We start from the raw sequence: 27,031 nt of genomic DNA on the forward strand, positions 1-27,031 counted from the left end.
GGTTGATACTAGGGATACAAACACGAACAAAACTCAGTCAAGTGGAAGAGATAAAGAATAATTTCAGGCTGGGTGCAGTGGCTCATGCCTGTAATCCCAGCACTTTGGGAGCCTGGGGCAGGAGGATTGCTTGAGTTCAGGAGTCTGAGACCAGCCTCAGCATCAAAGTGGGAGCCTGTCTCTTTGAAAAACAAACAAACAAAAATTAGCCAGGTGTGATGGCACACACTTGTAGTTCCAGCTACTTGGGAGGCTGAGGTGGGAGAATTACTTGAGCCTAGGAGCTTGACCATGCAGTGAGCTGCTATCGTGCTACTGCTCTCTAGCCTCAAAAAAACAAAAACAAAAACAAAAAACAAAAAAAACAAAAAACAAACAAACAAACAAAAAACTAACTTCAGAGCAATGTGAGAACTGACAAGGATTGTAAGATTGTGGGGAAAAGAGGTATGAGACTGTAGGGAGGAAATGAGGTAGTGGTCTTAGCCGGAGATCAAGAAGGAGTAAATGATCTTAAATAGGGAAGAAGTATATTTCAGACGGAAGGCACACACAAAGGGACACAGGTACTTTCTGGAGCCATGAGTGATGAGCTGTGCTGAAGGCATGGCACCTGAGGAAGCCAAAGAGTCCGGAGTCAGAGAAGGCATTTGGATGCAAATGAGATCTATTGGACTGTACGCTATTGGCACTAAGGAACTACTGCCTTTCCCCCCACCCTTCTCATACAGGACTATAACCCAGAATTGTGTTATAGAAGGAGTTGTATTATAGAAGGAGTTGTGTTATAGAAGGATTGCTTCAAGTTCCCCTTTGAGGAGCTCCACAGGAAATAAGCCATTTAGGAGACAGGTCCCCATTTCTCTGGGCTCACCATTGCTTCCAAGAAAAAAAAAAAATCCCCCAAAGAATGGCAAATTGTACAAGGGAAGGAGCTATTAGTCAGTGTTCTTTAGACTTAATAGAGTATTATGTACTGTTATTATTTTTTTTAGGTTGACAAAAGTAATACATTGTCTCTGGTGACTCCCTGAATGCTCCTTTGTAGCTTAATAGTTGAGGCTGATATTCAGAATACCTGGACAGCTATGGATGGCAGGGGCTTCTCTAGGCTAACTTTAGCTCTCTTGTCTCCTGAATAATTTGAGGGGTGGCAAGGGATGCAGTCTGTTAACCTCTTTGAGACTGTACAACAGAAATACATTACATTTGACTTAATATAAACTCAACAGTTATTTAATGAGTCCTATTGTGGTCCTTGTCCTTTACAGATACAAAGATAAAAGTAAGCAACAGTCTCTATCCTTGAGAAACGCATTGGGAAATAAGGCTGGCTGACGTGGCTCACGCCTGTAATCTCAACATTTTGGGAGGCCGAGGCGGGAGGATCACCTGAGTTCCAGAGTTCCAGACCAGCCTGGGCAACCTATTGAGACCCCCTCTCTACTCTCCCCCCCCCCAGGAAAAAAAGGGTGTGGTGGCTCATGCTTGCCCAGTGCCTGCGGTCCCCAAAACAACAAAATACAAAACAAAAGGAAGAAAGAGGAGGTAGAGATTTTAACTTAAGTGTAATAAAATTTGCTCATACCATGTTAGCTGTATGAACAAAATGCTGTGGGAAATAGGCGAGTAATATAGCTCACAAGGTTGCTGTGGGGGTTAACAACAAAAAGGGAAATATATGTGTAAATGAAAAAAAGTCAGTCTTAGGCTTAATTATCACTGAGTAAACATTGCCTTTACATTATTTTGGCGATCTGGAGAACCGGCAGCCCTCGCCATTCAGGAGTTGTTAGCTCCCTAAGCGTCAGGTTTCTTTAGTCTGGCTGAACCAAAAGGAGTTTCTGCTTAGCTAGGCAGGGCCGGAGACAACAGCTTCTGCGAGCCTGCGATTGTGGCGGCAGGTATACTCGGCGGTTTACGGTAGTGGGCGGGCCCCAAATCCCCATGTGGTCCCGACATCATTGACATGGCGGAATCCCCCATCAAACCCTCCTGGTAGTTATTTGAGCGGCGGCGGCGGCGGCGGCGGCTGGAGGAGGAGGAGAGCGGCGGCGGCGGGAGCAGCAAGGGGGCGTCAGGAATCCTTTGGGCTGCCGGCTGGGAAGGCGTGGGCGACCCGGTGTGTGGTGCGCCCGGAGCCCCGCGTTTCAGCCCTAGGGAAGGTAAGGCGTGCAGGAGCCGGGAACTGGAGGAGAACCGGACCCCACGCGCAATCGCCGGGTCCGGTGCACTGGAAAGCCCCGGCCTGACGCCGAGTCCGCCAAAGTGCGTCCCTGTCCCGGGAGCGCCTTGGGCTTCCCGGCAAAAACTTGGCGCCGGAGTGCTGGGGCGCCCCGCGCTCGCCTGGGCACCCCGGGAACACGGGACCCGGGAGGGGGCGGCCCCCGCCTTTCTGGGGTCGGGTTCCCCGCTTGTGCCGCCTGCCTCAGGGTTTGCAGGAGTGAAAGAAACGGGTAGATTCCTCTTAAAAAAAAAAATTGGGGCAGTGGCTCGCGGCCTCCCCCCACCCCCAGCCTTCCCAGCAGATTTTGTCCGAGGAATCCGCTCCCCCTCCCGGAATCTCCGCGGCAGGAACGCTGCCCAGGAGGGGGAGGGCGGGCGGCGAGGCCGAGGAATCTTCGACGTGTCACTTTCTGAGGCTGTAGATTTCCATATGGTGGAGGAAAGAGGGCGGGTGTGCGAAGTGGGGCTGGAAGTTGGGGCCGCCTCTCCGCGCCGGCGGGGGCAGTCGGGGGCCTCGAACCCGGGGATGCTCTCGGGGAGGGTCCCGAGCCCGCGCCGGCCTGGCTCCCCCGCCCCCGGCTGGGCCTCTCCGGGACACTCCCCGCCCCGCTGCTGGCCACCTCCGAGCGCGCCACGTCCTCCCTCCCCGTCCTGCCCCCCGGGCTCCCCCCGGGCTGGGGGCGGTAACCGGCGGCCGCGGCCGGACTTGGCGAGCCTGGCGGCTGGAAGCTCGGGCGGGGGAGCGGGGCGCGGCGGGAAGGAGCGGGCGACCCGGTGTGTGGGCCAGCGGAGCTCCGGTCAGTCCGTCACCCCGAGGGGCGCCTCGGCCGGGGGTGGGGCGGGCGGGCGGAATCTGCTCCCCGAGGCGGCCAGGAGAGGCCGCGCGGACCGTCTGGTGCCCGCGGCTGGGCTGGGGCCGGCAGGCGTGGGAAGGGCCTGTCACTCTCGGCAGAAAGTGGGGCCTCGGGCTGTGCCCGCGAACTTTCCCAGAGGTCCGGGTCCTGGCGTCCCGTGGGAGCCAGAGGACCCGGACCCGCCGTCTCGGGAGACTGGGCTGCGCCGCCCGGCGGCGCCTTTGGCGGGGAGGCTTCCAGGAGTGCGCGGTCGGAGTTGGAGCTTTTGGAATCTCAGCTCCCACCCTGCCATCCCAGACGAAGGGAAGCAATGGCATTTTATTCAGACATTGCCGTTTGCAGACTTCCTTAAAAGTTACAACTTTTTATTTTCTTTTCTCCTCAACTCAGCATTTTCTTTAAACAAAATTTAGAATTTGGCCGCAATGGGTCAACGCTGGGGCCAAAAATCCACAGGTTTATCTCTCCATCCCTGCTGGTTTCTAGTCCCCCTCCCCCTCTTCCCTCCCAGGCTTAATCATATTTTGGAACGGGTGAGGTCTTTTGTTGGGTGGGCACCTCCTGATTGCTTGTCTGTTTATTTTTTAATGTGCAACTAATTTGATTTGAATTTCCTCCAGTTTCCAGGCCTTCCTAGGGAAAGCTAAGGGAGAGGGAATATGCTTTTTAAAATCGTTTTCTTTCTTTCTCCTTCTCTCTCCTTCCTTCTCCCTCCCTCCCTCCCTCCCTCCCTCCCTCCCTCCCTCCCTTCCTTCCTTCCTTCCTTCCTTCCTTCCTTCCTTCCTTCCTTCCTTCCTTCCTTCCTTCCTTCCTTCCTTTTCTTCTCCTCCTCCTCCTTGTTCTTTTTTTTTTTTTTTTTTTAAATAAATGTGGCAGGAGGTGGGGCACTGAGAATGGGGAGGCACGGTGGTTGTGGGCAAAGAGTCAGAAGGAGCAGACAGACCCGGAAGAAAAGGAATCTGCTCTGGAATAACACTTTTTTTTTGAGGCTTCAGGCCTTGGGCAAAATTGCTTCGCTCTGTAATGATTTCTGCTGCCGGAGTTGCTCCTCCACCCCTAAGTTAAAGCTGTGACCCTAGGTGCCTGGGCAACGCCCCACAGTGGATAGCAGCCGGGAGCGCTGGTTTTGTGCCTTTTGTGGGGGCCCTTGGTTCCCCCTCATTGGAGGCTGACTCTGAAATTTACTGGATCAGTAAATTTCCTGGCTCCCTGGGAGCAGCTGTTAACGAGGATAAAGTCTTTGGGCATGTTTCTGGCCCTGCGAAAGGACCTCACCCATGAAGGTACAATTCTCACTTTGTTTAGATACCAGAGGGGCACCCACAGGCTGACTGAGAATGAGGCATAGTTGATTAAAAAAAAAAAAATCAGTCATTACAAAATTGTTTTTAAACTCACGTGCTTTTAAAGTGTTGTGGTTTAAATGACTTTAAGATAAAAAAAAATTCATCTGTAAAGATAGTGTTCATTTAAAAGATGTTAAAACTGCAGGATCTCATCATGAAATAGGAGGTTGTAGCTTCTAATTACAGTATACACAATTTCAGAAAGATATTCCGGTAATCTTTTAAGACAGACTTTATAAATAGCGCACATCAGACGATGGGTTATATTGGAGAGCCAGTCTTCTGGGGTTTCTTGAAGAATGCTTGGGATCTGTGAGGAAGCTCTAGGCTCTTGGAGCCTAGGTAACAGTTTACTCAGTAGGAGTTTGTGCTCCTTTTGCTCAATACTTTATTTAACCTGGTAGCATTTGATTGATAGGTTCATTAGAAGCTAACTAGAAGAATTTCCCACACTTGTCAGTTTGGAAAATGAGGCCCCGGAAGGGAAAGTGACTTGTCGAGGGTCACCATTATAGACGAAAGTTTAATACAGGATTGTGTTAATAGCTCCTTTCTGGGGTATCTGATGTGTACTAAGCACTAATTCCTGTGCTTTTATACATTATCTCATTAAAATTCTAATAGTCTTTCGATTTAGGTTGTGTTATGCACACTTTACAAATAAGGGCATTGAGATTTACAGAAATTAAGTAACTTGCATAAGATCACGTAGCTACCAACGGTGTCATCCAATGGAATTTTCTTAAGTGTTGGAAATGGTTCTGTCTGTGCTGTCCAGTTTAGCAGCCACAAGGCACATATAACTGTCTTTGAAATGTAACTAGTGGACTGAGAAACAACAGTTTAATTATTTTTTTTGGAATGGAGTCTCGCTCTGTCGCCTAGGCTAGAGTGAGTGCAGTGGCGCAATCTCGGCTCACTGCCACCTCTGCCTGGCGAGTTGACATGGATTCTCGCTCTGTGTCCCAGGCTGGAGTGCAGTGGCGCGATCTCGGCTAACTGCAGCCTCCGCCTCCCGGGTTCAAGCGATTCTCCTGCCTCAGCCTCCCGAGTAGCTGGGATTACAGGCGCCTGCCACCATGCCCGGCTAATTTTAATATTTTTTAGCAGAGATGGGTTTTCACCGTGTTAGCCAGGCCGGTCATGAACTCCTAACTTCAGGTGATCCACCCGCCTCGGGCTCCCAGAGTGCTGGAATTACAGGCGTGAGCCACCGCACCCGGCCTAAGTTTTATTTACTTGTAATTTCCACTTGTGGCTAGTGGTTACCATATTGGAGAGCAAAGTGTAGAACTTTTTGACTCCCAAATCTTTCACATGTAGCTTGGTCATATTGCTCTTTATTTTACTTTGAGACAGAGTCTCCTTCTGTTACCCAGGCTGGAGTGCAGTGGCATGATCATGGCTCACTGTAGCCTCCACTTCCCAGGCTGAAGTGATCCTCTCACCTTAGCCTCTCCAGTAGCTGGGACTACAGGTGTGCACGCTACCATGCCAGGATATTTATTATTATTATTATTATTATTTTTTTTTTTTGTAGAGACAGGTCTCACTATGTTGTCCAGGCTGCATACTGCTCTTCAGATCTCTTAGTTCATTTTTCTTTCTTCTATGATATCAGAAGTTACATTCAGCCCTTAAATGGAACTTAAAGACCGAATTAGCTATAGCTCAACTTTGCTTTCCTATGTAGAGTGGATAAAATATGCATATTATTTGTTAACTATTTGGTTTTAAAAACAATGCTTACATGTCATAGTTAAAGCTGGTGGGAAAAACTTTAAATGACATGTTCTTTTTTGTTTTAATATAGGAATTGTACATAGGAATTGCTGAAAAAGTAGTCAGAGCTTGTTGGTTATTTTAGTGTAATAAAAGAGTACAAATAGGAAACAATATGAAAAGTCAGTAATAGAAAGTTGAAAAAAATGATCCTCTCATACCCATGTTCATCCGTTCATTGGACAGTTCTTTTCAGATGACTTCATAAGTATCAGTAAACCATTATTCACTTTTCCTTATGTAGCTGCAGAAGTAATCTGAAGAATCAAAATTATTCTTTTACTATCAGAGTATAAAAATCAAATATCAAACACATTGGATTCATCCATGAATTGGGAAGAATATGTGTAAGATTAAAACAGTAAGAAAGATCTGTTTGATGCAGATGATCAAATACTTTTCTGATTAGTGGATTTAATTTAAATTCATTGAATTTTAGAGTTTCATTTGCTAAAAGGAATTTCAACAACTTTCTGATTTTGTATGGAATGGTGAATATTCCAACTCATGTTAAAGTGAGCATTCTTTTATCTAGATTGGATTCTATCTATACATATCCTATAACCCAATACCTTTTTTTTTTTGGTGCACTACCCTCAGGAAAAGGCAAATTATAATGTAATCTCTTTTTATTAGGATTTTTAAGAGGCAACTGCCAGGTTCAGTATAAGTATATCTGAATCTACTGTATCTTCCATAGTTATAGTACTGTCCAGGGATAATTGCAGTTCATAATCTTTAGACATATCCTGAAGGACCTATGTCTGTAAATTATCTTAAAATTGTTCTAAGTTATTTTAGTGTTATGTGAATTACATTGCTTCCAGCTCTTTGAAAATTTTTTTTTTTTTTTTTTTTTTTTTGAGACGGAGTCTCGCTCTGTCCCCCAGGCTGGAGTGCAGTGGCAGCGATCTCGGCTCACTGCAAGCTCCGCCTCCCGGGTTCACGCCATTCTCCTGCCTCAGCCTCCCGAGTAGCTGGGACTACAGGCGCCCACAACCGCGCCCGGCTAATTTTTTTTTTGTATTTTTGGTAGAGACGGGGTTTCACCGTGGTCTCGATCTCCTGACCTTGTGATCCGCCCGCCTCGGCCTCCCAAAGTGCTGGGATTACAGGCGTGAGCCACCGCGCCCGGCCTGAAAATTGTTAATTCAACTGCAGGTAAGGCGTCAGTTACTGAGACTGTTCAGATAACTGAAACATCCTGTTCATACCCATTCCTGACCATTGGGACCACTGTACTATTTTCAAGGATAAGATACCACTGTACTATTTTCAGGATAAGAACCATGTCATAAATAGGATTATAGTGTCCTAGTGAGTGTGACAAATATAGGAAACATGATTTAACCCATGACATATGGTTTGATTTGTAGGACATCCCCAAGTGCTTAATACAAATGACAAATTTACTATAATTTTAAGGAATAAAGATGTTTAAATGATGGACAAAGATTGAGGGCCACATCTGAGCATCAGTTTGAAATCAGAATATCTTCTCTGCCAAGGGATAACTTTACTTTCTAGCTGGGTCCTTGATAAGCTTTTGAATCTCTCTTAGTCTGGGTTTCCTCATTTTAATATAAGGAGGAAAGATCTAACTCATACCTTTTCAAATGGTTGTCACAAGGGATTAATGAGTCAGTGTATTGAAAAGTGTTTGGCAAAGCCTTATACAAACCCCATAGTTCATTATATTACAAAGTTTAAAACTGAGCTGGTCCTATGGTATTTCTTTGCACATTTTCAGAGACCTCCAAATTGTGCTTGGACAGTTGGAAAAATGATTTTTCTCTTTGTGATCAGTAAATAAGGTCCAAGCTTTAGATGTTGTATTTTATTTTCACCCCACTCCTAATGGAATAGGTGATTTGTGACCTCTCCAAAGTTGTACTGTACGTAAGTTGTCCCATATCTGTGTTTTTGGGAAGTTGGTCTGTAGCTGGGCTAGTGTTGCTGAAGTGGGCAGGCCAGGCTTGATTCAGGGCTGTTTGTTTTTGAGGTGGGGGGGAAGAAGTGCAGTCTCTTAGAGGAACTTTCAGTACTGAATGATAGAGTCATAAGGTTTTACTCCTTGTATGTTATCTTAGCCTATTACTTGAGCTTTCAGCAATTACAGCTAAGAATGGAAAAGAATCATATTTTCAGTGTAGGGGAATCTTTGCAACCTACCTGCCTTTCCACTTTAGAAATCACAATTGCCTTTTCTTCATGTTAATGAGGTTAATCCATTAAGTGGGATTTTTATGTGGTAAGACATTATTTTCAAGTAAATTAATTCTCACTCTTAAAGCTGTTGAGAATTCACTTAGGTGGTTGAGGAGAAGCTTTGTACTTTAGTTTCTGAGTGCCTTTATATATGTATTTTCCCTTAAAATATATAGTATGGTTATGGCATTATGTGTTTTAAAGAGGGAGAGAATGCTTGAATTATTGTGGCTAGATAGGCGCAGGTAGACAAGCACAGGCCCAACTGGAAGGACGACTTGATGGTACTTGAGCACTTTGCAAGGTATATCCAGTGAGAGGCCAGACCCTAGTAACAAGCTCACCTGGAGGGGAGTTTGTTCATGGTGCAGGTTTAATGTCAAGGACCAGTTCTTGGAAACAGAAGGTATGTCGGGTGCCAATTGAAGATCAGGGGACAGAAATGTTTTTAAAACCACCAAGTATAAATCACATAAGATCGATAGACAGTCGTGATCAGCCATCTACATACAGATGAGGATGTTTGTCAGTTTGAAAATATTCGATTCTTGAATTTTTCTTCGTTTCTCCCCGGTTAAGATATGCAAGTTTAGCGTTCTGTCAGTGTTGGATCAGAATTTCTGATGCCCTTGGCAATACTCAGTGTCAGTTAGACATTGCCTTCTAATTTTTTTTTCTTTTCCTTTTTTAAGATACAGCATTTCACTGCTGCTGGAGTGCAGTGGCTCTATCATAGCTCACTATGGCTTCGAACTCCTGGGCTCAAGTGATCCTTCCACCTCAGCCTCCCCAGTATGGCTAAAGCTAGGACTATAGGTTCACGCCACCATGCCTGGCTAATATTTTTTTTTATTTTTATAGAGACAGGGTCTCACTTTGTGGCTCAGGCTGGTCTCTAACTTCTGGCTTGAAGCAGTACCCCTGCTTCAGCCTTCCAAAGTGTTAGGATTATAGGTATAAGCCACCTTGCCCGGCCCTGTTTTGTTTTTATAATATCATTAAAATACCTCATCAGCTTCAAATAACCATTTTGTGGGGTGGTGGGGGATTTTTCAGAAATGGTGTTGAGTCACAGTGTTATTTGAGGTTCTAGTAAGTATCAAAGTGTGTCTTGTGTTAAATGATTCTTTTTGAGCTTAAAATGTAATTTCATTTCAGTTACTTGTTTATTGACTCAGAATGCATATTTTGAGATCTAGACCAGGTTCTTTGTTAATGGAATATTCTACTCTGTTCTGATGTTTTTGGAATCTTGTAGAGAGAACAGTATCTACCACCAAACTCCTAAGGCTGGATGGTGGTTAAGTTCAATTCTTTGCTACCTTCTGAAATTTGAGAAATACTAAAACTGGAGCACCTTCAGGCTGTGTTAGACTTTAAGCCTTCTAAATTATATTAGAATTTAAGGATACATCTTTGTTTTTACCCTGGAAAGAGTAGTAAAGATTTTCATAAAGGCCAACTAGTCATAAAAACTTACTTAAATGATCTTAACTCACAATTATGAAAAGTTTTCTGTTGAAATAATTGTCTAGAAAGTGATCTTTATACATGAACAAAGGTAGGATGTTTTAGAAATAATTGAAGATTCTAAGATCCCAGGAAATATAATGGTTTAATTTATTTTTAAGGGATTTAAGATTCCCCATAGCCTATGAAAGAGGGGTCTCTATTAAAAATAACTCCATTGTTCTAGATGTAACTAATTAGGGATTTGCAATTATCCAGGCAAGGCTAGGATAAAGTTTGGCTGCCTATTCTATATGAAAAGGTTTTACTGTAAATATCAAGTTTAAATAGATCTTTAGAGGAATATTTACCTAATTAAAAGAACAAACCACTTTTTAAGCACCTTGGGAAAAATCAATTTACTTAAAAGCAGTGTAAAAGTGCAGAATGCATTCACTGATGCTGGACTGCTGGTGGTCTTTTCATAGAGATACAGAAGCCCCTGGAAAGTCAGTGTTCTCTGTGGATTGCCATGAAATAAATGTTGATTGACTCAATGCTATCATGTGAACTACAAACAGTTTACCAGCAATGGGTAGAACTATATTATTTGCTTGCAAAATATATCACAACAATAAGCACAGTATCTGCCTCCGCCACCCCACCCCACTCCACTCTACCAATAGACTCCAACTATGCCTATTTATTGGTTTTGGTGTTTTTCTAGTGACATTTGTTTTGCTACTTGTTAACTTCTTTTGTCACGTGTAAGCATTTGATGGCAGATTGGTGAGAGCAGGTGTTAAAAGTTTAAGAACATCATTATTGCTTTTAGCTCATTTCTTCTGCCTTCGTGTTTGGGCAGGATTGTGGAGAGTCCTGAGTTTAGTATTTAGATAAGCTAAAATTACATGTCCTCCTCCTCTACTTTTACTAAAGCAAGATTCTCCTGGGCAGCTTAGTTCCAGGTACTGTATGAACTTGCCAGTAACAAGAGTAAGTTTCTTTTAAAAGATTTCTGGATATTTTATGTTTCATACTCAGTTACTCATATGCGACGTTTTCTAGTATGTGACTACTTAGGGGTCAGATTTGACCAGTTTTACAGTACAAGTTGTACGTATAGGATACTTAATGTATTTCTAGGACATTATGCTTCATTTTCTCTTAATATTTTAAAGGTTTTAAAAAACCCATTCTATACCTTCTATATCTTTTACTGTTTAAATCATTCAATTGGAAAGAAAATAATAAAAGTCTTTAGATGCTGTTTCTGATTTTTTGATCATGGTTTTTTTAATCTCAAGAAAAATAATTCTGATTAAGAAATAGAGGTAAACATTATTCTGAAGTAGTGAATTAGAGAACACTTAAATATATTGAGCTGGAATCCTTGTGTATTGCTTTTGGGAATGTTAAATGATACAGCTACTGTGGAAAACAGTTTTGTAGTTCATAAATATTTACACATAGAAATACTATGTGATTCAGCAATTCCATTCCTATTCCTGTACGCAAAAGAAAGCAGGGACTCAGGTACTTAAAAGCCAGTGTTCATAGCAGCATTATTCACAATACTTAAAAGGTAGAAATGATCCATGTCTATCAACAGATGAATAAACAAAATATGATATTATATATTGGAATATTATGGTACAGTGGAATGTTATTCAGCTGTAAAAAGGCAATTCTAATACATGCCATAACATGAATGAATCTTGAAAACATTATGCTAGGTGAAATAAGCCAGACACAAAAATTTAAGGGTAAATTCATCGAGACAAAAAGTAGAATAGAGATTACCAGGGCTTGGGGGAAGGGAAAATGGAGAGATAGTGTTTCATGGGTTTAGAATTTCTGTTTGGGATGATAAAAAAAAGTTCTGGAAATGAACAGTGGCAATGGTTGTACAACATTATGAATGTATGTAATGCCACTAAGTTGAATACAGAAAATGGTAAATTTTTTGTTATGTATATCTTATGACAATTAAAAAATGCCAAAGTAAATATTGAAGATGTATCCTACACAGTCTCCATATGCCTGTTTACTCCCCTTGGTCTACTTCAGGCAGGTATATAGGTAGTTATTTTTTCCTCATCTCTCTGTTGCAGTGTAAATGGAGATTTCCCTAGGCCATTTTTTGGAGATCAGAGAGTTTCCTTATTTTATTATCTGACTTAAATTTAAGAGGAAAATGTTTAAAAGTAGATCTCTGGAGGGGAAAAAAGGGCATTTTAATATTGAGATGAATCAGGGAGTTTATTAATATTTGCAGACCATGTAAGCACATGAAGATAATCTATCCTGAATAGCACAGCGAGTCATTTAGAAATCCAGGAGTAGGTGTACAATCGGACCTGTCACATTTTCTAACCTTTAAACATTGTTTTTTTTTGAGACGGAATTTCGCTCTTGTTGTCCAGTGTGGAGTGCAATGGTGTGAACTTGGCTCACCCCGACCTCTGCCTCCCGGGTTCAAGTGATTCTCCTGCCTCAGCCTCATGAGTAGCTGAGATTACAGGCATGCACCACCACCCCCGGCTAATTTTGTATTTTTAGTAGAGATGGGGTTTCTCCATGTTGGTCAGGTTGGTCTCGAACTCCCGACCTCAGGTGGTCTGCTTGCCTCTACCTCCCAAAGTGCTGGGATTATAGGCATGAGGCACCGCGCCCGGCCTAACCTTTAAACATTTTATTCATTCTTGACATCATTAGTACTGTGGAAAAACTTTGATTTCTGTTTAAGAGAAATGGTCTAAGTCATCTCTTTACTCATGTTGGAAATGCATTAGGTGTTAGAATTCTTTTTTTTTTTTTTTTTTTTGGAGACGGAGTCTCGCTCTGTCGCCCAGGCTGGAGTGCAGTGGCGCAATCTCGGCTCACTGCAAGCTCCGCCTCCCAGGTTCACGCCATTCTCCTGCCTCAGCCTCCTGAGTAGCTGGGACTACAGGCGCCCGCCACCGCGCCCGGCTAATTTTTTGTATTTTTAGTAGAAACGGGGTTTCACCGTGGTCTCGATCTCCTGACCTTGTGATCCGCCCGCCTCGGCCTCCCAAAGTGCTGGGATTACAGGCGTGAGCCACCGCGCCTGGTGGTGTTAGAATTCTTTAGTTCCTTAGACTGTAAAACCAAATTACAAAAGGGATAGAATGGAAGAAACCACATATATTTTGTTTTATTCCTCTGAACTTGTCTCTAGCATCTAATGATTGCATAGTAGGTTCTGCTCCCTCTGTTTTTTCTTGTGAGGTATTTGATGTTGAGTGTAGCTGGATCACATTTACCAAAAGATGGGCAAGATTTTCATTTAATGTTGGGATACCAAAGCCTAAACGTCAGATGAAAAGTACGTATACTCAAAATGTCAGATAAAAATTCTAATGGAAAGATTTAAATTCAAATGCAAGTAAGTTCTTAAGGAAAATTACATACCATTGGCTACCACAAAATGTTTACCATTCATTCCGGAACTCCTGGAAAACAGTGTCAGATTACAAGAGTGTGATAGTAATGTGTACGTGCATTCTCTGTGGGTATATTTTCTTTTTCTTTTTTTTTTTTTGAGATGGTGTCTCACTGTGTCACCCAGGCTGGAGTGCAATGGCATGATCTCGGCTCACTGAAACCTCCATCTCCCGGGTTCATGTGATTCTCTTGCCTCAGCCTTTGGATCAGCTGGGGGCACGTGCCACCATGCCTGGCTAATTTTTGTATTTTTAGTAGAGACAGGATTTCATCATGTTGGCCAGGCTGGTCTCCAACTCCCGACCTCAGGTGATCCACCAGCCTTAGCCGCCCAAAGTGCTGGGATTACAGGCGTGAGCTACCACGCCCGGCCTCTGTGGGTATATTTTCTTTTGTGTGTGTGTGTGTGTGTTTGTGTGTGTGTGTGTGTATATATAGTGTGTATATATAGTGTATATACTCTTTATATAGTGTGTGTATATATATTGCTGTGTATATAAATGGCTTGATACAGCTCCACTCAATGAGCTTTTCATACCATAGCTATCACTTTTGTGGCCTACTAATTTCTCTGGCAGTAGGGTCATTACTATATCAAAAGGTATTGAGAGTCATGGTCTCCTCATATCCGGGAGCGATATGAAGAATTACTACATTGCTTTAGAATGCTCTTAAATGATTTTGGGCTATTCAAAAGAAAATGATCTCCCTTTTTTTTTTTTTTTTTTTTTTTTGCATATCCTTGTTATGTTCCAGAGCCGTCATTTTAGATAACTTCTTTTCTTTTCTTTTTTTTCTTTTTTGAGACGGAGTTTCGCTCTTGTTGCCCAGGCTGGAGTGCAATGGCACGATCTCGGCTCACCGCAACCTCCGCTTCCTGGTTTCAAGCCATTCTCCTGCCTCAGCCTCCTGAGTAGCTGGGATTACAGGCATGCGCCACCATACCTGGCTAATTTTGTAATTTTTTTTAGTAGAGACGGGGTTTCTCCTAACTTAACCATTTTCTTAAATTTCTTCTAGCACTTTATCTGTACTTTTCAGAAGACTTGACTTTTTCATCGTTGCCTAATAGTCTCCTTGTCTCCCTTATTTGTGAGTAGGGGGATGATTTCTGATTTAACTTGGGGTCTTTTCATCGTGGATACACAGTAAATGTTCATTTGATGGCTGCGTGGCTGGATCCCCAGTTTGAATGTACCATTTAAACTTAGTGCCTTTCAATTAGAATGATACAGTGGACTTTGGGGACTCAAGGGGAAAGGTTGGGAAGAGGGTGAGAGGTAAAAGACTACAAATTGGTTTCAGTGTATACTGCCCAGGTGATAGGTGCATCAAAGTCTCATAAATCACCGCCAAAGAACCTACTCTCTTTGGAACATGGCCTATATTTGGCATTTTTGTGTTTCCATGATGTTCTTGAGTTTTTTCCTCCAAGTAGGGAACTAATAAATGTTTAATCAAACAAATGAAGATGAAAGGTATGAGTCACCTGTAGTGCAAAGCTAGCTTTTTATTCATTGCTATTTTAAAGAAATGAATGTTCTTCAGAGAATACATGACTTTTTTCATGTCTCTATTAGATTGTGAATTGATTTGGAAAATTCGGATAAAAAGCCGTATTTCTGTTCCATGAAAATATGGGCCCTCCATTACATGCGTTTTGTTTATTGGAGTCAGTTCAAATTATGTTAAGGGAATTATTTTTTAAAATAATGTAACTTTTCAGAGGTTTGTGGTAGTTTTAAATGATCCTTTCAAAAAATAATCTTTGTCTTTTTTCTTTTTTCTTTTCTTTTCTTTTTTTTTTTTTTGAGACAGGGTCTGGCTCTGCTGCTCAGGCTGGAGTGCAGTGGTGCGATCTCTGCTTACTGCAGCCTCCACCTCCTGGGCTCAAGTGATCCTTCTACCTCAGCCTCCGGCAAGGTGCTCAGCTAATTTTTTTTTTTTTTTTGGTAGAGATGGGGTCTTGCCATGTTACCCAGGCTGGTGTGGAAGTCCTGGGCTCAAGCGATCCGCCCGCCTTGGCGTCCCAACGTGCTGGGATTACAGGCATGAGCCACGCCTGGCCTTAAATGATCCTTTTATAAGTGAAATTCTAGAAAGGACATATTAAGGGACAGAAACCCTCTCCTCCCCCAAATGTGCCTTGCTGAGCTGTTGGAGGCTCAGCTGAAAGAGTTGATTCTGGCCAAGTGTTGGTTAGTGCTAAACTAAGCCATGGAGAAAGGGTCAAAGAGCATGCCTTGGAAAGAACTTGAGGAGAATGACCTCAGCTATTTGCAGGGGGAGTTAAAGACTGTTAAGAGAAGAATCTCCTGGGACATTATAGGGCTGTGTGTTTGGAGAGGGCGGTGCCTGTGGGGCTCTTGTTCTTTAGATCTGGGGTGGGATCTGGAAATCTTTATTAAGTGTTTCAGGTGAATTATATGATCAGACAAGTTTGGGGAACTCGGAGTTGGGGAGTTGGCCCTCTTGGTATTCTGTCCCTTTAAGGTTTTCAATCTAATGGCTGGAAAGAGGTGAGAATAGTGCTTAGATTAAAGGATTCCAGTTAGGAGATAGGGCAAAATTGAAGGTTTTAATCATCATATTCCTTGGAGTAAAATGATAGCCAGCTATTGGCAGTTTTATATAGAAATGAGGACACTTTTGTGCACTGTACTTCCAAACCCTCTGACCACAAGGCAGATGTAAAATGCAGTAATAGTGGCCAACAATTTTCCAGCACTCACTACTTGCCAGGCACTTTCATGTAAATACGTATTCCATCCATATGTATATTCTGTGTGTGTGTGTATACATCTATCCATTTATATACACACTTTCATTAAAAATAATTCTGGAAGATACTCTGTTTTTCTGTAGGTGTTTCCAGTGTCCACAACAGAAGCTGGTACATATTGAGTGCCCCCATAAGTGTTCATTGAGTGAATCAAAGGTGAGAAGGCATACTCGAAAACATTAAAACACTTTCCTAGGGTCCCTTAGAGTGATTTAAAACCTTTTTTCAGCTGTATCTCATGGCTTCTCAGTAGTTCAGGTTCATGATCTTATTTGTATCTCTAGACTTGGCACAGTGTCTGTGTTCCCAGGCGGCTGAATACGAAGGCTAAATATTAGCTGAATGCCTTCTACGTGTTCAACCGGTCTATTGTCTAGAAAACTAAAATCTAGGCTGGGTGTGGTGGCTCACACCTGTAATCCCAGTACTTTGGGAGGCCGAGGTGGGTGGATAACCTGAGGTCAGGAGTTGGAGACCCACCTAACCAACATGGTGAAACCCGTCTCTACTAAAAATACAAAAATTTGCCAGGTGTGGTGGCAGGCACATGTAATCCCAGCTACTCAGGAGGCTGAGGCAGGAGAATCATTTGAACCCGGGAGGCGGAGGTTGCTGTGAGCCGAGATCGCGCCATGGCCCTGTACTCCAGCCTGGGCAACAGGGCTAGACTCTGCCTCAAAAAAAAAAAAAAAAAAAACCTAAAATTTTCTTTTGAAACAATAATATTCTGGACATTTTCCAAGGAGAAGATTTTCCTAGATTGTTCTCTGTAGTAGCAACTTAAGCTTAAAATGAAAGAAACCAGAGAATAAAAGTGTACTTCATAGAAAGTAATGTATAAGAAACGCAATAGAGTGAATGGGAAAAATCTGAGGCAGTTGGTTAAACGATAGTGAAGTTTTACCTTATTCGGACACTCTAAATGAAGTTTTACCTTATTCGGACACTCTAAACACTCTATGAAAGGGAGTCCTTTTACTCACTGGTACAACAGTTCTGTTCATCCCCAGTAGCTTTCATTTAAGTTTATAAGAATAAGATGCTATTCCTATAATTTGCACCTGGGAAAGCAAATCCTTCTATTCCTAATGCTGTTTTTCTCCTTTTAAGGTTAATGCTGTTTGGTGGTTTAGGTTGTACCTAAGGCAGCCACAGGGAGGGGATGAGCAATGGACTAGAGGGTGTCTATCTCTGAGAACTCAGAAAGCAGCTCCTGCAGTTAATTAAAGGTGGCCTCAGGATTCAGAGGAGACTTGTGCTTTCCCAGACGGCCCGGGCTAAACCTGGGTAGCTGGCAACCCTAAATGCGTCCTTTGTTAGAAATCATGTAGGGCTCGACTCCATCTTTAGAAAGTGAGTTCACTGAAGGTGAGTTAAGGACAAGGCTCTGAAGAGCGGCCTGATTTGCTTCTTTCCTTGTGTTTGTGGAGTGGTGTGGACAAAGAGACTAAGTGAAGATGCAGCCCCCCAAGGCTGTGTTGCCTAAAAACCATTCCTGGCTTCTTCACAGGAATATTCCTTGTGGTCTAGAAGGAGCTATGTGCTTCTCTGGAGATTGTTTCCACAGAATGGTGAGGACTGTTAGAACCACCTTCTTCTTTCTCTCCTGTCTCAGGAGGGAGGCTGTAAGTGCTAAAATGCCCCCGAACGGGGGCGTGGGGGTGGGCAGCACCTCCAGAGAAGTGGTCCTTAATGCTGGCTGCCCACCTGACCCCTCTCTCTACAGTAGGAGGCAGGGAAGCCTTTGCCTCCTTCCAGCTTTCAGGACTTGCTGTGGTGGGTCCTCATGATGCAGATCACCATAGCACTGAATTTATTCCTAAGAGTATATAGTTTCTTAAATATCAATATTATACCTCAAGATGTAAAGAGAACAGTTTTAAGCATCTATCAAAGGAGGAATAGATTGTAATTTTAGGATTTGAGTGTTTTATTTCCTTATATTTCTTTAAAATTGCTTGGACTCTCTTCTCTCTAACCTCACACACTTTCACCACTATCACCAAAATTTGCTTTGTATTTATACTCATTTTTAAATAAATTACTATAAAATCAGTAATTTGGAGTCTTTTAGGAAGTTCATCTTAAAAAAACGCCCCTTTTTTTCTTTTAAAGCAAGGTGGGAGGAGAAGAAATGGATACCAATTTTTAAGGTTTATATTTTATTTCAGGCTTTGTTTAGCAATACATATCTTAATGTACTATACAATTTCCTCACTAATGAAGAAACATAATTATTTCCAGTTTTATTTGTTTTTGGACCTATTTGCTATGTGATTATTGTCCTGTAGCTTTAATTAGATCTTATTGACACCTGTGGCAATCTCAATAATTTGAAAACATAGCTTTTTAGCTTTTACCATTTGCTTATTGTATTCAATTTAAACAGGGAAACAGTGTCACTTCCTGTTTATGTTTCGCTTTGCAGTTCTCTTAAATTAGTTCAGTGTCCTCGGGAGTTCATTCAAACCTATGAGGACATACTAGTTGACAAAAAAAGAACAGAGGATTCAAATAAATGTCTTTAATAGATTATTTTAGCTTCATTTCATTTAGTGTGATTTTGGGTCCAAAGTGTTTGCCATTAACGTTCTAATTGCATGTTTGTCTTCCTTGTTTTCGTGAGGAGCAGGGGCAGTAGGAGTGAGTAGGGGAGAACAGGCGATGACTGGGGAAGGATGTGGCACTGATGAAGGTGACTGAGTTTGTTCCCAGTATGTTTCATGTGGGATGGCAGGTTTCCTAAATTCTAGTTTCCTCTGGGTCATCGGTAAGTCCAATAGAGGGACGATTCTAGCCTGATGTCAGATGTCCTGCTTAGCAGACTAATGAAGGACTTTTTTTTAAAAAAAAATATATTTTTAACACAGATTGGTGTATTTGTATATCTTCAGTAAGTTTCAGTTTTAGCCAAGAAATAATCTTTCATAACGTTTTTCATGAGAAAGCATAGAATGATTTTCTAGAAAGTTTAATGGCAAGATGTATTAGATGAAAGGGAAACTTTTTTTTTTTTTTTTGAGACGGAGTCTCGCTCTGTCGCCCTGGCTGGAGTGCAGTGGCCGGATCTCAGCTCACTGCAAGCTCCGCCTCCCGGGTTTACGCCATTCGAAAAGGAAACATTTTTAAGGAGACCATGCTTCTTGGGTATTCTTGAGCCCTTGTCTGTAGATAATAGCTGGTTAAACAGTTTTCATAATTGGAGGGGATATGGGAAACTACTCACTTAACTTGGAGTTGATATTTTTGGAGTTAATATTTTGGTGCTCTGGAAACATCTGAGTTTGGGACTGTACTGTGCACATCTCTCACTGGTTAAATTGCCCAGCCTCTCAGTGTCTTCTTAGGACTCTCAGTGTTTTATGCTCAGTCTCTCTGTGTCTTGTTACGACTGTTTGGCTCAACATAGTGTTTTGAATTAGCGATTAGTAAGTGGTAGCTGCTGCTGTTTTATTATTTTATTGCTTTATTCTGTGACTACAGACAGATTTAATTGTTGGATGTATTTCTTAATGGGATAATTATTTAAAAACATTCCCAGTTACTTTAAAAGCATATGTGAATATTAGCCATCAGTTTTGTCTTGACCATGCCTTTGGCTCCTTGGGTGTCCCTGTTCATGAGACAGCTTTCCAGCTCATCCTTAATGTCATACTCGAGCCGTTTATCTTAGTGAGGTAGTGTGGACCTAAAATGAAATAACATATATCAAAAGCACCTGTGGGGGAAAGCGCATCTGAATGCCAAGCAGTACTTAGTTATTGCAAGTGCTACTTCTACCAATATTTTTCTTCCTTTCTGCCCCTTTAAAGAGAGGTTGTCCCTTTTTAATAGATATATGACAGCTCTGCTTCCTTTCTTAAGTCTAAGATCAAAGGAACGTTGTAATAAAGGGGAGTCACTCCCTCCCATTCCTTCTCTGTCTTTGTGGATGTTGTTCTGTTTTTTGAGAGAGATCAGGTCTTGACATTAGTGGATGCAGCTGTGGGGCTCCCAAGCCCTGCCTTTCATCTCTTGGTCACCACTGCAGACAGCGTTCTTCATCTCTGTCATGTGTAAAGACACCACTGTGGGGGAACCGTGCCTTGCAGGTTAAGTACGTAAAGTATTTCTAGAGATCCTAGCCACTCGTTGTTGTTTGGATGCACCTTTCTTTGAAATAACATAGAATGTTTGGCAGAGATGTCGATCAATAGAATAGTTTCTCTGCTTTAGAGGTACTTAAACCTCACCAGCTTCTTGTAAATTGGAAGCCTAGCTCCAAAAAAGTAAAAGTGGTTGGGGGAAGAACGAAACTTTTACAGGCAGGTTTTTTCTAGACATAAACACAGTTGAATGGAAAGGATAATAGGGATTGAAGCCTGTCTTGCTCTATGAGAGTGAACGAGCTAGTGTTAGACTTTAATGCTGAAGAAAAATAACATCTACCTTTTATTTTTTATTTTTTAAACGAGGCAGTCAGTGCAGTCTAACTGATGAAAATTAAAGGTCAATTTCTTCTGTGCTCCACCTCAGTGCATGCCTTGGGCCATGTTAATAATGACAATCCCATTATTTCCTTGCAGTAGGCAGGAAATGCTGTCTACACCCATTAGATTTGTTTGAGTGGCCCCTGGCTGGAAATGAAGAAAATTTAATTTTCTGATTTGTAGGGAGGAAAAAAAAGCATACAGTGCTACATAGAGGTTGATTCTTGGGCTGGAAGGAGCTGTCATTTTTAAAAACTTGAAATTCTGAATATTATTGGGACATTTGGCCCTAATCCACATTGAAATCATGTATGGACTTACGTGCAAGTGAGGTGTCTAGGAAACCTTTTAAAATATTGTCAGAATTGGCACAATTGTGGACGTTTTAACCACATGTTTGCAAACTGCCTAGTTGCTCACATGTCCCACTGGCTGCTGGAAACTTGCGTGAAGGAGGGCTTTGTCAGAGCTTTCTCTCAGAATATCAGAGTTTTGCTTTTCAGAAGCAACATTCATGTTGAAGAAAATCTGTATATTCATTAGGGTAATCGATTACTTTGTGGTTTCAATAACAACAAGAAAAAAATTATTAGTGTTACAGAGGAAAAAAATGTGAACCTGTCCTTGTACATTCTAATCATACTGCCTTGCAGAGTTACATTCCCTAATCTTAGGGCTGACTTGGTTTCTGCTACTTTTATGTCCTTTAAGAATGAGATCCTTAATTTTCTTTCTTTCTTTTTTTTTTTGTTTGTAGCAAGTTGATGTCCCTCTTACATTTTTCCTTTTTTGATAAGCCAAAGATTTTTATTGCTATTTTGATCCCTTATTTGGTTTATTGGGATGTTCTATTACAGATCCTCAGTTGGTATATAATTCATTCTGAGATACTCAATATCATATTTTCCCATGAAATACACAATGAGAAGAGGACTTTAAGTTGAAAGGACTTGCTTGAAATCAGAGGAGTAGCCAATACTACAAGAGGCAGACATTCAGTCTTTGTGTCTAGAGGAGGCAGAGTAAATCATCTTATTGTAATGGATCTGTAGTTTCCATCAAACAGAACCTCTCATTTTAGCATCATAACTTCCGGTCATATATTTGTTTTGTATTGACTGTACATATAGAGCTTCTTCGTTGCTTCTTGAAATGATATATTGGAAAAACAAGGAGTTTCTACCATCTTCGTAGGAATATAGCAGTGAACCAAGAAAGTTTTATGAACATTTTCTTTTCTCTGTGTCTTAATTCCCAAAACCTTTAGCAGTTTGCCTAGAGCAGTGACCATTTTGCCTCTGACATTTTGTTTCTGGTTTTCATCAAAACCAACATCTTCCATAATGTTTATTTTCCTTATTTACTTGTCACTATAAATGCTCACAGGAAGCAGCAAAACATGGAATTAACTTTTTTAATAAGTGTAGTACTAGTGTAACTTATATGTGTGTTTTTTAAAAATACATTTTGATGATAACATGTAACATAATACATATTTAGGGGAGCATTTTAAAAATATTTTCCAAATTTATATTTTGCTTAAAAGAGGGGGGTTTCTAGTGGCCTCTTTGATATTAATAGTAAGAAGTCCTGTGATCCATAGACCTTCCCCATGGGTTTTTGGATAACTCTCAGATTAGTTCTCCTCAGGACTCCTGACACTAATTGTTCTCCATGGCATGTGGGAATTTGAAGCGTGTATGTAAAAGAGTTAAAAGACTGAAAAATTTCTCTTGATACTCAGAGAGCTTTTGGAAGTCAAAATTTTCATCTGAAAAATTGTTTTCTTGATTGAGAATTTAGGTTTGAAAGTGACTATGGATTATTAACTGGCCACCTGGCCTCTGTTATAGATTATCTGATCTATTTATTTGAAATTTATCTAGTATACTTAAATTTGGCAAGAAATCAGGGCACAAATACAAGTTAGGCGTATTGTTTATTTTTCTAAGTCAATAACACAATTCATTTTGCCATGGAAAAGTAATCATGGAAAACATTAATACCTGATAGACTATATAAACTTGCTTAACTTTTAGCATAATGATATTTTTCCAGGATGCTGACCGGGTGGTTTTATGTAAGCATGTTTATCTATAGTCCAGTGAATTAAAACTTTTAGGCAAATAAAGGGCATGTATCACTTATTCCTAAGGCAGTTCCTTTTGAATGATTCAGTTATTGAGAACTGTCATTTTGAAAGGTTTCAAACCAATTAGGCATCTTTAGATCTAAATCTTCCAGCCTTCAGCTTTAGGGAATACATATTTGGATTTGCAAGAATGTGAAGATTTAGCCAGGTAGTCACTTCCTATTAGCTGTGAGAGGTCTTTGGACTCAATTGACTGGTGCTTGTTAAATACCTGTTTTTTTTTTTTTTTTTTTTTTTTTTTGGAGAATTTGTTTCCCTCCTGAAGAGAGAGCGCTCATAGTCAGTGGGACCCGTTGACAATTCTCAAATACTATCTTTTAGGATTCTCATGACTCAGTTTTGTGGTGAACTTCCGAATAAGTAATGAAAGATGGTAGATTTTAATTTAAAAGTATAGATTCTTTTAGCTGTCAGTCCTGTTGCTAGGGTGGGGAGTGGTAGTGGTGTGCTCCTTCAGGTGAGAGTGTAGTGGTGGTGGGCAGAGGGTAAGGCACGTTTATGAGTTGGCCCCACACCAGGCTTTTCTCTGTCTTCCCTAGGCCATGAGACTGATTACTTACTGTGGTGAGAGAAAACCCTAAAGGCCCACTCCACACTTCTCATTTGCCCTTTAGAAGACCTAGAAGATTGTAGGAACAGATGGATTGCATGAACTGGTACCTGAAGTTTAGGGAGCCATCAGTTCAATCAGAAGTTGTATTTATTTGAGTGTAGCTGTAAAGATGTGGTAAGAGAAGAAGCAGGGAGATGTCCAATGTCCAATTCCTCTTTGTTTGACTTTCCCACTAAAATCTAAATTCCTTGAAGGCAGAGACCGACTCTTTCCTCTTCTCTTATATATAGTGACTGGCAAACAGACTGGTCAGCAAGTGTTTATTCAACGAATGATTTAATGATGGAGCAGGACATGTTTTGACACTGAGATGCCATATGTTTGAACCAGCTGAAAACATATGTTTGATTTTAATTTTAAAGCCATGTTCTAATTATAATTGTTATTATTGGAGGCATATGGAACTTTCAATCAAGAGGAAAAACTGAGATACTTCAAATTATGTGAAGATAGAAAGATTTTTCTTGTTTAGTCAAGAATTATTGCATTGCAGGTAACAGAAACCCACTTAAGCTAGTTTAAACAATAAAGGTTTGAGGAAAAGGAAGGCAGTGTTTCTATACCTCCTGAGCTCCTGGAACCAGCCCTGGGAAGTCATTGGAAGCCCAGGTTGCATTTCTTCTTTTCTTTGGTCTTCCTTCCTTGATATTTCTCTTTTTGTAGAGCCCATCCTATATGAATGATGGATGCTTATTCTAAATTCATGAAGTAATACCAATTTTTTCTTTTAAAATGGCCTGGTCTGCACATTACTTTTTTTTTTTTTTCTTTCTTTGAGATGAAGTCTCGCTCTGTGGCCCAGGCTGGAGTGCAGTGGCCCGATCTTGGCTCACTGCAAGCTCTGCCTCCCGGATTCACACCATTCTACTGCCTCAGCCTCCCGAGTAGCTGGGATTACAGGCGCCTGCCACCATGCCTGGCTAATTTTTTTGATTTTTAGTAGAGACAGGGTTTCACCGTGTTAACCAGGATGGTCTTGACCTGACGTCGTGATCCGCCCGCCTTGGCCTCTCAAAGTGCTGGGATTACAGGCGTGAGCCACTGCAACTGGCCTACTTTTTAATAGTAAATTGAAGTTATGGATGATAGATATATTCTTTGAAAGCAGTTTTGAAGCAGATTCCTTTCCCAATGTGTCATGTACAATCTGTGGGGGAGGAAGGTTATATAAAGTAAGAATAACTGCTATTCAACAAGATAGTGATATTCTATATTTTCATGTCTCTTTTGTTTCTTTCTTTAAAATGAACTTCAGTGAGACATGGCCAGATTGATTTCTTCCCTTAAATCATCTCAGAAACTGTACCCAGACCATTAATTGCTTTGTTCAGCGGACAGGAAATGGTTATATTTGTACAAGTTACACAATCTTAACTAAGTCGGGGCAAAGAACCAAAGAGATCTCTGATCTTTTTTTCCAGCATTAACCTTTCAGTTCCACAAACTAATGCATGATGCATAAACCAGGTTACTAGGGGACAACTACCGAAAACCATAAACTTATTTATCTGAATGACTTTCTTTTAGGGATACTAATAAAAGAAGTTACATGAGGTAATCATGCTGGTGCTGAGGTTAAGTTTGTGCAGTTTCACTTCTTTCTTTAATAGTTTTTTATACATGCAATAAAGGATATGTCCGGAAGCTGATCAGTGCCAGCATTACCATGAAGTGCTCGGTCCCCATTCCTTCTCTCCTTACCCCTCAGCCCTCTTGCAGGCTATATATGTAAATTTATTCTTTTCCTTTTCTAGAGTTGGGAATTTGCCTCCTTTCTTCCTGCCCATGTCTGTTACTGGTCCCTAGTACCCCAATTTCTGCTACTTTTCTCTTTTTTTTTTCTTTTCTTGAGATGGAGTCTTACTCCATCACCCAGGCTGGAGTGCAGTGGCATGATCTTGGCTCACTGCAACCTCCACCTCCCAGGTTCAAGCGATTCTGCTGCCTCAGCCTCCTGAGTAGCTGGGACGACAGGTGTGTGCTACCACACCCGGTTAATTTTTTGGATTTTTAGTAGAGATGGGGTTTCACTGTGTTAGCCAGGCTGCTCTTGAACTCTTGACCCCGTGGTCTGCCCGTCTTGGCCTCCCAAAGTGCTGGGATTACAGGTGTCAGCCACCACGGCCACTTTTCTCCTTCTTGAAAGTGGGATTTTCTCTTTATCACTGTTTGATTATTGTGTAAGTATTATGATTGGCATTTTGCAATTTGGGCAGAGCTGATTTTATATATGATATTTCTAAGTCCTTTTTTTTTTTTTTGACTCTGCCAAACTCTTAAGTCACTATCCATCCATCCTCTTCTCATTTTGACTTCTATTAGTTATTTCCTGAAGCCCATATCACTGAGAAAAAGTTAATCTTAAGTAAGTGAATAACTTAGGTCTAAATGAGAGGAGAATGAAGAATTAAGTGAATGTAGGCAGAGTCAGAAAAAAATAGTGTCTCTCTTTAAAGCATTACTTTTTGGTGACACCTTTGAAGGTAGTGAAATTGCTGTATGATCTAATGCTACAAAACCACATCTTGCTCTCATAGATTTTAAGATTTCTGTTTTGAATGATCCATTGCTGTCCTTTGTTTACACGTATCTTTTCTCCCTATCTTCCTTGTTAAATACATTTTTTGTTATATACTTTTGAAGCAAGTCTTGATTTTTCTGTATTTTCCCCATTTTTCTTCAAATGTTCCACAGTTCCCTAAAATAACATAGCATTCTTTGTCTTTTCCTACAGTCTATTCTTTGCTGTTTACATCATCCCCACCCCCCACCACTGAAAATGCCTTCAGAAAGTCCCTACCTTTTCTTGTACATTGTCCTTCTGTTCAGATTCTTGCATTGCTGATACTCTCCCCTGCTACCCATTCTCCTCCCAACAGTTTTCTTTGATAGTGATATCTGCCTTAGAATTTCCACTGTACCTGTTAAACTCTTTGAGAAGGGTAATTCTGTCAACGTTTACTTCTCTTCCCCTTCTAGCCCCAAAGACCCAGGACAGAGTGTCCTCCTCATGCATTCCTGTGACAAGGAATCTGCGCTGAGGTTTCTGCTGTTTCTCTTACCAGGATTCTGAATTGTCTGTGACTGTCTGATATGATTGCTGATCTCTTTCCCGTTCTCAGATAGGACACAAGGATTCCATTTGGAGTGGGCTCAGGACATTCGGATGCCATTATTTTAGTAATGATTACATGATGTTTTGAGGGCAACCTGAAAGAACAGTCTCTAAGAGAAGAGCTGGGTAAAATCAGAGTAGGACGATCTCTAATGCCTTTTCTAGCTCTCTTACTCTGATTTTGTGAATTTATCCTCAGGGATAGTTTTTCACCAGAAGGATGAGACCCTGCTGTGGTCTGAATGTGTCTCTCTCCCCTCACCAAATTTTATTTATGTGTTAAAATCCTAAACCCCAAGGTGATGGTGTTAAGAGGTGGGGTCTTTGGGAGGCAGTTACATCTTGAGTGGATCCCTCATGAATGGGATTCATGCCCGTATAAAATAAGCTTAATGGCCAGGTGTGGTGGTGCAAACCTATAGTTCCAGCTATATGGAAGGCTGCAGCAGTGAGAAGATTGCTTGAGGCCAGGAGTTTGAGACTGCAGTGAGTGAATAACCCCTGCACTCCAACCTGGACAACATAGAAGACTCTTTCTCTTAAAATAGATGGCTAGATTAGATAGAT

The 27,031-nt window shown here is 41.4% G+C and overlaps 1 protein-coding gene across 2 annotated transcripts in view; it reads left to right on the forward strand.

Annotated features, from left to right (window-relative positions):
- The first annotated feature begins 2,016 nt into the window (after positions 1 to 2,016).
- LOC105465664 (fibronectin type III domain containing 3B) overlaps positions 2,017 to 27,031 on the forward strand; it is a 364,084-nt gene continuing 339,069 nt past the window's right edge. The window contains exon 1 of one of the 2 annotated variants that reach the window (XM_011714222.3): positions 2,017 to 2,165. The gene's annotated coding sequence lies outside the window, so the exon portion shown is untranslated. Of the gene's footprint in view, positions 2,166 to 2,937; positions 3,024 to 27,031 lie in introns of those variants that run through there. The other variant, XM_011714227.3, reaches the window with a different exon arrangement.

The sequence above is a fragment of the Macaca nemestrina genome, chromosome 2 (assembly GCF_043159975.1).
Source record: "Macaca nemestrina isolate mMacNem1 chromosome 2, mMacNem.hap1, whole genome shotgun sequence".
NCBI classification, from domain to species: Eukaryota; Metazoa; Chordata; class Mammalia; order Primates; family Cercopithecidae; genus Macaca; species Macaca nemestrina.